Source organism: Schistocerca serialis, chromosome 8 (assembly GCF_023864345.2).
Source record: "Schistocerca serialis cubense isolate TAMUIC-IGC-003099 chromosome 8, iqSchSeri2.2, whole genome shotgun sequence".
NCBI classification, from domain to species: Eukaryota; Metazoa; Arthropoda; class Insecta; order Orthoptera; family Acrididae; genus Schistocerca; species Schistocerca serialis.
The window spans coordinates 226210475-226226441 of NC_064645.1; the positions used below are offsets into that span (position 1 = coordinate 226210475).

General features: G+C 41.3%; 1 protein-coding gene across 1 annotated transcript in view; it reads right to left on the reverse strand.

Annotated features, from left to right (window-relative positions):
• Positions 1–15967, reverse strand: part of LOC126416758 (U4/U6.U5 tri-snRNP-associated protein 1) — a 76126-nt gene that overhangs the window by 59682 nt on the left and 477 nt on the right. The gene's annotated exons all lie outside the window — the stretch shown is intronic.

Here is a 15967-nt window from a genome sequence, read left to right on the forward strand (position 1 = left end):
GATATACTTTTCTCGAGCCTACATTCCACATTCTTGGGAACTGTAGAGTTAGAGGAAGGCAACACAGTGGCAGTAACCAATAGTTTGAAAACTTTGCTTAATGAGTACGGCTTGAACATTCGTTTAATGCGCGGTTTGGGTACTGACAATGCAGCATTTATGGTAAACATCAATAGCTGTGTGTATCAGAATTTGAAAAGAGAAGTTAATTTTATCTTAATTTCTTGTGTCTGCCATTCCGTGCAGCTGGCAGTATCTTCTGCCGCAGTTGAAGCTTTGCCTCGGAATTTGGAATTTTTATTGTCAGAAACGTATTCTGAAAGTGATAAAAGAACCAATAGTATCGCTGGCTAAGGAAATGGGGTTGTCTCAGATAGTACAGTAACAAACATTGATTTTCAGTGGTCCAAGCTCACTACTGTCCAATGAAAACAAATCAACAATACGGCGGCGTTCTGGGATGAGATTAGTTCATACAGAGATTCCAGTGACTTAATTCCTTTCCGAGAACTCTAAGCTCCGGCTATTATGCTTTTGGTTTTCCCATGGTCCAGTGAAGAGGTGGAAAGGGACTTGAGCCAACTAAATTTGATAAAAACGTCTCTCCGGAACAGGCAGACTACTATAGTGGTGAACGCCATAATTACAATAAGAGATGGTCTTAACCGTATTGGCAAGTGCTGTCACGATTACGAGTTGCCGCAGAATTTCTCCAAGAAATCGCCACCGTGAGAGCAGATGCCCCAGGGATATGTTCACTCGGTCCCACTACTTCAGCAGACAACCTACTGCAGGATCTGAATGAAAATGAAATACTGTGGCTTGAACTACATTGATGTAGTGAGTGGAATCAGAACTTAGTAAACTTCCTTTTAGCAGCAGCAGCAGTTGCAGCAGCAGCAGTAGTAGTAGTAGTAGTAGTAGTAGTAGTAGTAGTAGTAGTAATAATAATAATAATAATAATAATAATACGCCATGACGATGGCAAAAAATTTGTTTGTACGTTATCAGTCCATTGAAATTTCGGTTTCAGTAGGATAAATAACAATAATAATCTTTTAGCGGAATTTAACTTGAGTTTAGTGGAGTAAATTTTCCTGTGTTGGCAACGCTGCAAAACGCTTCTCGTCACATTAATGTGCGGAATTTCGGGAATCACGTGCATCCCTGCGGCACATTGTTGAAGGGGCCTAGGTTAGGGAGCTGTACCTGGAGCAATTGTTTTATCAGTTCTGTCCAGATAAGGTATGTAAATAAGGAAGCAGTTCTTGGCGTAATATTCATTTCAAAACTAGACTCTACAACTCAAAGTATTTTGCTATGTGGTGACTATGGCTTTTTTTATTCGTATTCTGCAATATTGTTATGTAGCATTTCCAATTAGGTTTTATCTACACAGCACTGCAAAAAGCTAGTAAGAAGGAATACAAATTTCTTGCAAAAATAAAAGAAACACTTCCTTGTGTAGCATACCCCAGAAAAAAGGACATTAAATTATTTCAGAACTATTTCAAAATGTGTAAAAGATCAACAAGGTTGTCTGTGAGGCAGAAACTGTGAGTTTATATTCTACTCTAGAAATAAATACAAAGCCATGTGGGAGTCAAAACGACGCCGCCAGTCTACAATTTCCCAAAACCACATTAATGCAATAAATGCTCAAAATGATGTCCGTCAACCTCAATGCATTTGGCAATACGTGTAACGACATCCTCCCACCAGCGAGTAGTTCGCCTTCCGCAATGTTCGCACATGCACTGACAATACGCTGACGCATGTTGTCGGTGGATCACGATAGCAAATATCCTTCAACTTTCCCCACAGAAAGAAATCCGGGGACGTCAGATCCGGCGAACGTGCGCGCCATGGTATGGTGCTTCGACGACCAATCCACCTGTCATGAAATACGCTATTCAATACCGCTTCAACCGCACGCGAGCTATGTGCCGCACATCCATATTGTTGGAAATACATCGCCATTCTGTCATGCAGTGAAACATCTTGCAGTAACATCGATAGAACATTACGTAGGAAATCAGCATACATTGCACCATTTAGATTGCCATCGATAAAATGGGGGCCAGTTATCCTTCCTCCCATAATGCCGCACCATAAATTAACCCGCCAAGGTCGCTGATGTTCCACTTGCCGCAGCCATCGTGGATTTTCCGTTGCTCAATAGTGCATATTATGCCGGTCTACGTTACCGCTGTTCGTGAATGACGCTTCGTCGCTAAATAGAATGCGTGCAAAAAATTTGTCGTTGTCCCGTAATTTCTCTCGTGCCCAGTGGCAGAACTGTAAACGACGTTCAAAGTCGTCGCCATGCAATTCCTGGTGCATAGAAATATGGTACGGGTGCAATCGATGTTTATGTAGCATTCTCAACACCAACGTTTTTGAGATTCCCGATTCTCGCGCAATTTGTCTGCTACTGATGTGCGGATTAACCGCGACACCAGCTAAAACACCTACTTGGGCATCATCATTTGTTGCAGGTCGTGGTAGACGTTTCACATGTAGCTGAACACTTCCTGTTTCCTTAAATAAAATAACTATCCGCCGAACGGTCCGGACACTTGAATGATGTCGTCCAGGATACCGAAGCAGCATACATTTTGATCACAATAGCCATACATCAACATGATATCGACCATTTCCGCAATTGGTAAACGGTCCATTTTAACACGGGAAATGTGAAGCAAATACCGTCCGCACTGGCGGAATGTTACGTGATACCACGTACTTACACGTTTGTGACTATTACAGCGCCATCTATCACAAAGCGAAAAAAGTGGTCCAACTAAAACATTCATATTTCTTAACGTACTACACGAATATTTAATAAAAAATGGGGGTTCCTATTTTTAAAAAACGCAGTTGATATCCGTTTCACCTATGGCAGCGCCATCTAGCGGACCAACCATGGCGCCATCTGGTTTCCCCCCTCAAGCTAGACGGGTTTCGTTCTTTGAAGTTTTTTCGTTTGATGCTTATTTCGTGAGATATTTGGCCCGGTCACTATCAATGGCCCACCCTGTATATTGTATTTGAAATTGAAGCTTTCTTTACAGTTCGGAATCATGTCTTCTAAAGGGGAACACGTTAAGGTAGAACTCAAGCAGAAACTCGAAATTTTAGATAAGTTAAATCGTGGTACTTCGCAGAAAGACATTGCTGCTGAGTTCAATGTTGGACGTGCAACTATTAATGACATCAAAAAGAAAGGAGATGTTATTCGACAGTACTCACCACAAAGCCGGTCGGTGTGGCCGTTCGAATCTTGCCTAGGGCATTGATGTGTGTGGTGTCCTTAGGTTAAAGAAGTTCTACGTTCTAGGGGACTGATGACCTCAGATGTTAAGTCCCATAGTGCTCAGAGCCATTTGAACCATTTTGAACTCAACGCAAATGGATGGTGAGTTGGGAAAACGAAAGTTTATGCGGTAGAGTGAGAATGAAGAACTGGACGTAGCTGCTTATATATGTTTCATAGAACAACGCAGTGAAGGAATTCCAGCCAGTGGCCCGGTTATAAAGAAAAAAAGCAGCTATATTTAACAAACGACTTGGCGGTAGTAACTCGTTTGCAGCGAGCGAAGGTAGGCTATCAAACTGGAAAAAAACCGATATGGCATTCGGCAGCTGACAGTCACCGGGTAAAGTAGCTCAGCTAACAATAAGGATGCTGATGAGTTTGTAAGCAAGCTACGGAAGATAATAGAGGAAGAAGATTTAATTGCTGATGCCTTGCATAATGCTGATGAAACAGGATTCTTTTACCCGATGCTTCCTTCAAAGCCATTAGCTGCCAAAAACGAGAAGGAAGCTCGTGGTTAAAAGCAACAGAAACAGTGCATAACATTAACGGCGTGTTGTAATACAAATATGAGTCATAAACTACAGCTTATGGTGATTGGAAAATCCCAACATCCTAGTTGTTTTCAACACACTGACATAAATATTGTACAACTCTATTAATGCAGTGATGCGCTCAGAAGAAAGCGTGGATGGACAGACAAATATTCTCTCGGTGGTTCCATGAAACATTTGTACAAGCAGTGAGAAAACAGCTAAATAAGAAAAAGCTTCCACTGAAAGCTATCCTTATAACTGATAATGCTCCCAGTCATCCTTCAGATGTTTCTTAAAGTCCGATGGCATACAAGCACTCTTTCTCCCACCCAATGTGACAGCCCTAATTCAGCCCATGGACCAGGGAATTTTGGAATCAATTACACGTCATTATCGACATTCACTTCTCGTCTCCTTGCTGAACGAAAGTGAAAACGACTCTGTCGATACTATGCTGAAGGCGTGGAAAGCAATTAACCTAAGTGATGTTTTCCAAGCAGCCGAAGCATGGGATAAAGTGGAAAGCGCTACCATAATGAAGAGCTACGAGAATTGTGGCAATCCATTGATGCCGAGTTGGATCCAGTAGTATGTGACAGCGATGAGACAGTCAGTTCTCACACTCCTGGTGCTGAAGCTGCCGAGGTCTTCCTGGAGTACATTATGCAACAACCAGATACACATGCAGTACCGATGTATCATCATTGCGACAGTTAAAAAATATGGACATGTTCCACAGTAAGTGATAAGGCTGTATAATTATGTACAGTGTATTTTACACTCAAGGACTAAGTTTTCTTTGAAAATTAATGTATTTTTGGATTTAATAAAGTATGTCTTCTATGTTTTAAAATTGTATCCTTCGGCTTACTAAGTTACAGTACACTATATCCCCTGTGCTTTCAAAATAAAGAAAAAGCAAAAAAAAAATGAATAAAATAAATTTCAGACACTCAATAATCCGGCACCCATATGTGCCAGGAATGGCCGGATTAGCACGAGTCTAGTGTTATCACGATACATATACACGGGTTACGTGGAGAATGACCCCACTACAACTCAGCTTGTTCTGCATATGCGCGAATCTGGCAACTTGGGCGCGTCGAAAAAAATTTTTCCGGCAGCATCAGGCTACTTGCTGCTACTGCGCTCATACGCGAGTTCAGCTCTGCGCATGCGCAACAGCTCGCTGGCAACAGCTCAAACGAACCTCCAGTCAGAAACCATGGGAACTGGGAGAATACCTGGTCGAGCGCATTCACGTTCTTTAACGGTTGCAACAGTATCTTGAGCGAACCCAGTGAGTTAAGACGGGCGAGTCGTGTTAGGTTTCTTTCTTATAGTGAAGGCAATCGCAACATAAAACTTTCGAACATGGCGAAAAAGTACGATTTGGCACAGTCTTCACTGGGCGGCATTCCCAATACCAAGGAAGCATTGTTACCTGATGACGCTAACGGTTCCTCTTGCTGCAAAATGAAGAACATTTGCATGTCAACTTTCAGTGATGCGGAAACTATTCTTTTAAAATCGAATGAGAAGTGGCAGCGTTCCTATGGGAGGGGCAATTCTACAAGGGAAAGCTCGGGAAATCGCCCTGAAGATCGGCATTGAAAATTTCTATGCGTCAGACGGATGGTAAGGTCGTTTTATAAAACATCATAATCTCTCATTGCAGGGAGTAAGTGGAGTGAGAGTGAGGCCGTGGACGCAGAAAATATAAACCACTGGAAGAACACTATATTGCCGCAATTAATACAGCATTATGAGCCCAGAGACGTTTTCAACGCAGATGAAACGCGTTTTTCACCTTTTACTTCTGCGAAAACTTATTCTCTTAAGGGAGAAAAATTCCATAGAGGTAACAAAAGTAAAGAAAGAATGACTGTGCTACTGTATGACAATATTGATGGGAGTGAGAAGTTGCCACCACTGATAATAAGCGGAATTTAAGACACTCAGATGTTTTAAAAACATTAACGCACTGCCTTGTACTTACAAGTACAACAACAATGGCCACCAAACTGCACAAGTCACCTGCACCCTGTGGACTTGGGCATAAGACACTCCATTAAAGCAAAATACAGGGTAGCAATCATCCAGAAATCAATTATATTCCTTGAGAGAAAGGAAATGATGAGGCTCCATATTTTACAAGTTAGGCACTTGTTTGTTGCTGCATGGAACTGTGTAACGCGACATACTGTGTTACACTGTTTTGCAAAGGCTGGTTGTGCTACATTAGTTGCATACGAATATGACATTGTTCCACAAGAAGAATGGAGTAGGGACACGTGTTCCTGAAAATATGACATCCCAGGGCCTTGTTTCTTGTGATGATGAAGTTTTGACTTCTACAACCAATATGAATGTGAGTGAGGTGTGTGGAATTCTAGTGAAGGAAGACTGTGAGGTAGGAAATAGCAGTGGCAACGATCATTAAGAAGAAGAAGAGGAGGAGGAAGAGGAGCCTGTTGCACCAAGTTCTGCAGCTGCTGTACAATGACTGGGTACTGCCAGAAAGCATTTTTTGCTGTTTAATGTAGAAGACTCAATTATAGCAAACATCAACCAACTGGGGTGACAACTTCTGCCATTACTATTTGCAGGAAGAATAAAAACAAACAATTCTTCTTGAGTTTTAATAAAATAAAGAGTGTGTCCTACAAACAGAATGATAATTGTGTATGCTATATTTAAGTTTCCAGCAGGCTGTTGGTAAGTTTGGGATTAAATAGCTCTTACATCACCTAAATATGCTTGAATTATAATTCCAGGTCACTCCTTTCATGTACCTATGCGACACCCTCTTTAAAGAAAAAAATAGCTGGGACCCCAGTGACTGTACCACAATAGTATCAGAGTTTTCGGTAAATACAAACTATGTTCTGATTCTAAATGTTGAAACACTTTGACAGTTAAGTTCCTGATATTATAGGACACTGATCTGAAAGAACATCTTGTACTTGAACCGAACTAAATCGAACCCTGCCCCCCTTCCCCGGAAGAGAAAATTATCTACACCCCTGATAATAAGAAAGCAGTCATGACATTGTCAAAAGGTCCAGAAGAAAATTTAAAAAAAGAGAATGAAAGGGTATTCACCTGGTTATGTGCTGTTGAGCCACAAGCAAGAAGAAAAATCTTTCATTATTGATTACAATATAAAAAACAAAATCCCAAAGGATGAAATGGATATTAACTGAACATGAAAGATCATAACAGTGCTACTAGTGATGAAAATGATAAACTGATACCAAAACATACTGAATCATAACAAGCAAATAATTTAGGAGTAAAGGTAATAATTCACAAAATCTGCTACTCAGTGAATTGTTAGCTTTACTCCTAAATTATTTCTACCAGAACTTTTCATTACCATATGAATGAACCACAACAAGATAATTTGAAACAAAAGATGTGCAATGAATTTAATGGTTTTAATAACGCAAGAAGAAACACACTTTTATTCGATGCTGAAAACTGGAAAATTATAAACACTGGAGCCTAGGTTTTGTATCTGAATTTATTTGTTGAAGTGAAGAATGATTCTGGTAAAAGATTAAAAATTCAAGCCCAAGTTGATGCCGTATAGTGTCCTCAAAAATTTGGATCTAATTATCAATAAATTATTATCAGTGACAAACATTAATTGTAACATAAAAAACAAGGAAACCACAGAAATTTCTTCACCTTGAAATTCCTGGTGTTAGATATTGAATATAATGGCACAGCATGTTTTCAGTCTATAAAATGATTATACGTAGAGAATATTAAAATAACACCACAGCTAACTGCTAAGGTTGCAAGGCTTTGAAGGGAAAACACAACTGTGTTCCATGAAAAGAGAGCAGATGAACTGACTGCAACAGTAATTATGTTGACTCATTACATATTTGACCTAATGATCAAAATTAAATATAATATATGCTATAAACACTATGAGTCCTTGAAATTAAATAAAAGAAGGGGTCAGTTGATAGGTCATATTCTGAGACATCAAATAATCATTAATTTATGGAAGTGTGGAGGTTAAAAATTGCAGATGGAGACCAACAGATGAGTGTAGTAGGCAAGTTCAAATGGATGTGGGTTGCAGTAATTATTCAAAGGTGAAGAGGCTTTCACAGGATTGAGTAGCTTGGAGACTTGCAACAAACCAGTCTTCTGAGTGAAGAAGATGAAAATGATGTCACCACTGACAACAACAACAACAACAACAACAACAACACACTGCATAAAACAATGGAAAACCATCTGGTGGGGGAGGGGGGTGTATGGGAGGAAATACATGGGGTAAATTCCAGGAAGTTGAGATGGAGATCCCAACAGAGGAAAGTGACATGCATGGCAATCGGCAATTCCATCCATGGTCGCGTGTCAGGAGGAGACATCCCTCATTTGCAAAAAGGACAGAGTACACAGGATGGTCACCGAATTGGCAAATACCAAGTAAATAAGAAACCAGGAGTTGGTTCTGTTGTATATTTGTAGATGGGGAACCCTGCTTCTGCGAGGAGACTGTCAACGGGACTAATGTGAAAGGCACCAATAGCCAGACATACCCCACAAAGGTGAACAGTCAAGTAGCTGCAAAGTGGAAGAAGCCACTGAGTCATAAACCTATCTACCATAATCTAGTCTGGACAAGACCAGAGCACAGTAAAGATGGAGAAGAGTGGTACGGTCTGCACTCCAAGATGTGTGGCCATGAAGCAGAGAGCATTAAGCTTCCACATGCATGTAGTCTTTAGGTGGTGAATATCAGGCAGCCATGTCGGCTTCTTGTCAAAAATAAGGCCCAAGAGATGGGACAGTGCTACAATACCGAAGAGGTGGATGCCTAAATAAAGTTCTGGATCAGCATGTACTGTGGGTCAATGACAAAGATGCATAACCCACATTTTGGAGGGAGAAAACTAGAAGCCATAAGAGGGGGCTTACACACAGGCCCGTCAGATGGCACCTTGGAGCTGGCGCTCAGCAGATGCTGGAGTGGGAGCTGCACCAGATTCCAAAATCGTCGACATACAACGCCAGGGTAACCAGAAACCCGACAGAGATTACAAGTCCATTGGTGGCTATCAGGAAGATTGTGACACTTAGCGCAGAACCCTGTGGGATACCGTTCTCTTGAATCAGAGGGGTGCCGAGTGGAGTGCCACCTCGAACCTGGAAGAGCTGGTGGCATAAATCTCGCAGATAAAAATCTGAAGGGGACCACGGAACCCTCAGTAATGGAGGGTAACTAAAATGCGATTGCACCAAGCCATGTCGTATGCCTCATGTAGGTCACAGAAGACCACGACAAGGTGCCGGCGGCTAGTAAAAGCCTGTCGGATGGCTCTTTCCAAACAAGGTAAAAGGTCAGTTGGAGATCATCCTGCCCGGAAGACAAACTGATATTGGGACAAAAGGCCCCAATATTCAGGTACACAACATAATCTGAAGCTAACCATCCTCTGGAGCAGTTTACAAACTACATTCAGCAGGCTAATTGGGCAGCAGCTCTCAAGAGATGTTGGATTTTTCCTGGGCTTAAGGATGGGGATAACTATACTGTCTTGCCATTGTGACAGAAAATCACCCATGAGCCAAATGTGCTTGAAGACCCTGAGGAGATGTTGCTCTGGGGGACGTCCAAGTATTGGATCATCTGATTGTGGATGGAATCCAGGCCTGGGGCAATGTCTTGTGAAGAGGTAACAGCCTGCAAGAATTCCCATTCAGTGAAGGGTCCATTTAGAGCTCAGCATGGTGAAGGATGAAACACAGGAAGGTCTGTTCACCTGTCAGAGACAGGTAGCAGGATAGGAAGAGGATGCCGATGCTGTCACAAAGTGTGTCGCGAGGTGTTCTGCAAGGACCAATGGATCAGTGCACAGAGCACCTTGCAGATTAGTTGACTGTCGCTGATGACCCAGAAGGCTACAGAGCTTGTATCAAGAGGCATACATCCCCAGGGAGGAAACAGTGCTCCCAGCATTCCCTTTTACTCTGCTTAGTAAGGTAACAAGCCTTAGCACGGATATGCTTAAAAGCGAGGAGGTTAGTCTGTGAAGGATGTCGTTTAAATCACTGCAGCACCCGTCGGCACTCCTGGACAGCAATGGTCCAGCACGGTACTGGTCAACGACAAGGGGGATCTGTGGTTAGGTGGATAGCAGTGGGAGCAACATGAAGAATAGTGGAAGAGATACCTCGCACGACTGCATCAATTGAGTTTGAGAGGGAGGTGTCGAGGTGCACAGCAGACGTATATAAAGGCCAACTGGCCCTGCGAAATGACCAATGTGGGGGCCTGTCTGGCTGGCAGCAGCAGGGGAATGTTATAATCACTGGAAAGTGGTCACTGTCACAAAGGTCATCATGGGACAACTGATGTAGGGAAGCCACGAGAGCAGGGGAGGAGATCGTAAGATCAATAACAGCAAAGGTGCCATGTGCTGAAATTTTAAGTATGTGTTTTTTCACAGATAATTATTCTCACAATACAGGTTCCTGCTGGGGAGACATTTTTCATCTGCGACTTTCGGCACAATGGCCCGGGAATCTCAAATAATTTATCTTCAACTGGTGATAACAAGCACCCGATATCATGGAAAACAATGCCCCAGATCAACTAGTATCTGGACAGACTGTTTGTCAATGGAATTTTTCGACACTTTGGCAACTGTTACCCAAGGACAGTATTCATCTACAGTGGCCTATCTCCACAAATGGTCACCTATTTTGGCTTTCCTGCTTTCAGAGGTTGAAACCACTATACGATGACAGAGATGACTGTACTGCGTTGAAGAGCTACCTCAACCACAATATGGCAATGGCTATAGGTATTGGCAGTTGCCTGGCATGCACAGAATTGCCCTTTCTTTTGACATCTCTCAGTTTAATAAACGTCAAACATTATTTTTTCTTTACAGTAGCACACAACATGCCCATAATGAAAACATATTAGCATGTTGGCCTCCGTTCTCCAATTGTCTTTTTTTCTCTGCAAGTTCAAATTGGCATGGGAGCTGGTTATTTCTGTGTAGTCGATACCTGTGGCCATGTGACAGTTGCAGTATCAGTAATATGGCTCCGAGTTCATTGCTCTATGTCGGCTTGCTCTGCAGAGATCAGTGCCCATGATAAAGGAATCTCTTCTCGAAATAGAAATGCTAGCTACTCCTGGTTCAAAATTTGATGACACTACTTACGGCCATCCTTGTTTGACATTGCCTCTATGTGCTGGCACCACTAGGTTAAGTCATCTACTGTGGTGAGTCTTCAAATGGAGAGCAGAGGCCACATCCTTCATTAGATTTGAAGTTTTGTCAACTTCTGTCATATGTATGTTTGCTGTGTGACACAGTACCCAAGCACACTGTATACATGACTGTTAGTTTCCCCTGGCATTTGGGTCTATTCTTCATTTTTTCTTTGCCTATGCAGATTTTCTATTGATTGTCATCATTATCATCTTAATTTTTTTCCTGAAATTTCTCCCTGCTCCTGAACATTTCCTCACTGTTCTGATATCATATTAGAAAATGTAGACATCGGCAAGACTATCATGTTATCCCATCTGTAATACTTAGTGACAAGAGGATTCCTTTAGTCATGTCATCGGAAACTGGCCAGCACTTAACAAAAACTATGCTCGATATCTGATGTGCATCAGACTCAATAATACTTCTGTCTCCACTGGTACCATTCCAATGGAGGCTATGGGAGGAATGAATTACATGCAGTTGGGTTCCTGCGCCTATGACGATAGGATGTCCAGTGACCCACACCACAGTAGACAACGAAGAGCAAGAAGAAATTCTCTAGGAACTCTAATTTCCTGGACAGTGAAACACTACTGAGACAATTTAGAGAATCAGCATTTGCAACCTACTGCATAAGAATTCTGCTGCCACCAATGTCCAGGACTAAAACCGGTACAAAGTAACCTCTGACATGTACTGTACGGTGGCTTTCAGTATCTGCATGTAAATCTGGGTGGTTTGAAACAGACCTGAAGCTTAGCCCAAAGCACAGTTGGAAGGTGATTGGCTGCGAGTTGGCGAAACCAATGAATGTGAATACAACTCTACAGAATGATCTGTAGTGCAGACAAAGGTCTAGCTCAGGCTGAAAGGTGACTGGCTGTGAGTTGGTGAAGCTGTATCAAATGCTTCTGTTATTCACTTGTCCGCATGTGGTATATTTGGCTTTGCTGTTGCTCATTAAACTATTACATGTTAAAACATGCTTTTATCAATAACGTTCTGTCATATTTTTGAAACTGAAATCTAGACTGGCCATCACGTAAAATGTAACACTTCAATTTCTTACAAAAACTGACATTTTTGACACTAATCCATTATCCTATGATGGAATATTGTACTACGATCCCATCCAAGTGTCCAACAATGATAAAAGAAATACATTTATAAGCAAATTTAACTAATTAAGCCAGAACTGCACACTTCGAGGAAATTTGAGTAAGCTGCTAAAGGTAATGTACATCTGTTATACACTTCACAGTTTCCCTCACAGACCTTGGAGATGATCTCCGAGACCTCTATTTGCATCTTCAAAAGCATTTAGTGCCACCTCTTGCACCAATGATGACATTCAACCTTTCAAGCATGCTCATAATTAATGCGGTAATGCCCTGTTCATGAATCGTATCACATTCTTCTAGGAAGGCAATATGTAGATCCTGGAGGATCTCTGGATAGTGGTGATGGGCTCTTCTCCCCAGCTGGTCCCAAAAATGCTCAGTAGGATTCAAATCAGGGCTTCGATCAGGCCAATCCATAGAATGAATCCCTGTTTCATTCAAGAACTCTTGCACAATTCTCACAACATACCAACGACCGGTAAGGCTCCTGTGCTCTAGAAAGACAAAATCTGTACCTGCAGCTGTATTGATTCCTGCCCACACCACCACAGAACCACCCTGAAAAGGCATCCTGGATGAGAAAGTGCATGGGAAATACCTTTTCCCTGGCCTTCTCCAGACCCTCTCTCTTTAGTCAGGTAATCTGACGCCAAATCATGACTCATCTATGAAAATCACTTGATTCCACTGTTGTGTTGTCCAGCCAAGATCTTCCTTGCAAAATGTAGATGAGCTGTGCAATGCTCTGATGAGTCTGTGCTTCAATAGCAGCGGTGTGATGTTTGCAGAACCTGAAGTTGTAAGAAGCAGTCATCTCTCTGCGATGTTGCTCTTCTCGGGCTTGTTATTGGTCTCCTTGCAAAGGCTCCAGTTTCCCTGCACCTTCATACAGTTCTGGAAATCGTGGAAGGTGTAGTCCTCAACACTTCTGCAATGTAGTGCATGCTGTGGCCATCTTCCACCAAAGCAACAGTTTTCACAGCTTGTTCACGGCTTAATGGCATGTTTACTCTAGAAAGCCAATTACAAAAATCACAGAAAGATCCTACAAACACATATGATTTAAAGGGGAAAAATTCGGGGTACAACAATAAGGGCTACAAGAGTGGGAAAACAGTACTCAGTCACATTCATTGGTGTGTTTTCCAGGTTGTATGGGAAACAACAATTGAGACTAGTGCAATAAACAATCAACACTTCACTGTTTGCCCGAAAAGCAATGCCAACAACATAACCCATCTCAAAAAATTCATTGAAGTGCTTCACTTTGATTAAATAGATAATTATAAAATGATTACACATCATTTATTGAGTGTTTCATTTTCTGTGCCAGTCAGTGTAACAGTGATGAGATGGCATTGAGAAATATAATATGACACAAACAAAACTACATCTGCAGTGACAGTAAATATTAGGTTTTACGATTAAATCAAAAATATGGGTTCAATTTAAGTGTTTACTAGCCTACCCAGCAACGTAACTGACTTTTTAACAATAAGAGATACAGCCCTAAATCATTAGAATTATCAGTGTTTTATTTCTGGATTATAAACTGTAAACATATATAATTTAATATGTTCACAGCTGTGGCTGAAATGATAGGACATTAAAAGAAAACTGGCAGTGTAAAGACATCATCAGAACACTGCGAGTGTGTGTGTGTGTGTGTGTGTGTGTGTGTGTGTGTGTGTGTGTAAAATTGTGAGCATTGAGACTTTTCATTTATCAGGAGCTATATAAGGAGTGGAATTTTACCATGATTTATACTAATATCAAATCTGAACCAAAGTTCACCTGTGTTACATGCATAGAGCATACTTATGTTCTATGTGTAGGCTATATCTATATTCTGAGTTCTTGATATTCACTTTATTACCATGAAATTTCTATATCATCGTGAGATGATTCTTGGATGAATAAAAATATTTCAAGTTTTAAGAATGTGAAATGTCAATGTAATTCATGTCACGTCTATAATCTGCACCTGTACTGGCTCCTGGAAAAGGCGAGAGAGTCTGAACCAATGTAATATCAACCTCTACTGTTATAGTCTTACAGGAATGCAGCAAGAATGATTTGTTGATCCTCAAAAGTACTCTAATCTCATTATACTGAAAACAATGCAGTAATGCAAACAAATCGACTTCCTTGCAAAGCAGCGATTACACACTTCTGGGTCATTACTTCATATCATATTCAATGTACTTACCATAGCATCCCGCATTAAGTGAAAACTTTTAGCCTACAATCAAACTAAGAACGTAATAACTTTCATTTGCGAAATACGTAGTTTTCACCTTCTGTGCAATTGATGAATCATGCAATACACAAAAATGTTTCATCTGTGCCAAGTGGTTAGAAGAAAGCAAGGCCAGTTTACAAGAAGGGTAGCAGATGTTACCCTCAAATCTAGCATCCAATATCACTGACAACTACAGAGTTAAAACATAATGAAGTATCTCCAAGAGAATGCCACCCTCCATGGCATCCAGCACGCATTCCAAAAACATTAATCAAGCAAACCCCAGCCTGAGCTTTTCTCTTGTGACATTCTCAAAGTCATGGAGCATGAAAATCTGAACTTCCCAAAACCACAAGTCAGCACACCAACACTTATTAACAAAAAGCACAACTTTGAGCATTATCCAGTGAGACTTTCTCAACATGGAGAATGCAGCAAGTTGTCTTGGATGGAGTTAACATCAAATGCAGAAGTAACTTCAGATGCACCCCCACAAAAGTGTGTTGTGGACCATGTTGCATGCTGATAACATGGTTGACTGATTTGGGGAGGGGGGGGGGGGGCAAAAAGCAAGGTCATGAGTCCCATCAGATTAGGGAAAGATGGGGAGGAAGCCAGCTGTGCTCTTTCAAATGAACCATCCCAGCATTTGCCTGAAGCGATTTAGGGAAAACCAAAATCAGGATGGCCAGACATGGGTTTGATCCACCGCCCTCTCGAATCCGAGAGACCTCCCTTGGTATTAAAACCTGGCAGACAATGTTAGCAGTAACTTCATGACCTCTGCAGATGCATTTCTCAGTAACGGAGTATTATCTGCAAAAAGCTGAAGAACTGTTCAGTCAAATCTTGATAAGTGTTAGATATGGTTCAAGATTGGCAGTTTGCTTTAAATGTCTACAAATGTTAAATTTCACTCCTCATAAAATGCGGAGATCTAGCACTGTGGGACTACAATATAAACAAATCATAGACACAATTAACTCGTATAAGTAACCGGATGTAACAGTTTCAGTGATGTGAAATGGAACGATAAGGGCTCAATGATAGGCAAAGCAGCTGACAGGCATCAGTTCATTGACCAGTAGGATACTGAGGAAATGCAGTAAATTTACAAGAGAAATTACTTACAAATCACTTGTACGGATCATCCTACAATATTGCTCACATGCGTGGATATAATACCAATAGGACTTACAGGGGATAATTATTTTACACAAAATGGGCAGCACATATGGTCACTGATCTGCCTGACTTGCGGAAGAGTGTCACCGAAGTGTTGAGAAACTGTAGATGCTTGAAGATACGCCAACAACCCAGCAAAGGCCTTCTTAAAAAGTGTCACGAACCAGTATTAAATGAAGAATCTAATTATCGTTCCTGCAGCAACCGCGAGAAAAAGATTAGTTGGTACTTACGGCGCTCATAGAAGCTTTTAAGCAGCCAATGTTCTCTTGCTAAATGCGAGTGCAACAACAACAAAATTTAATACA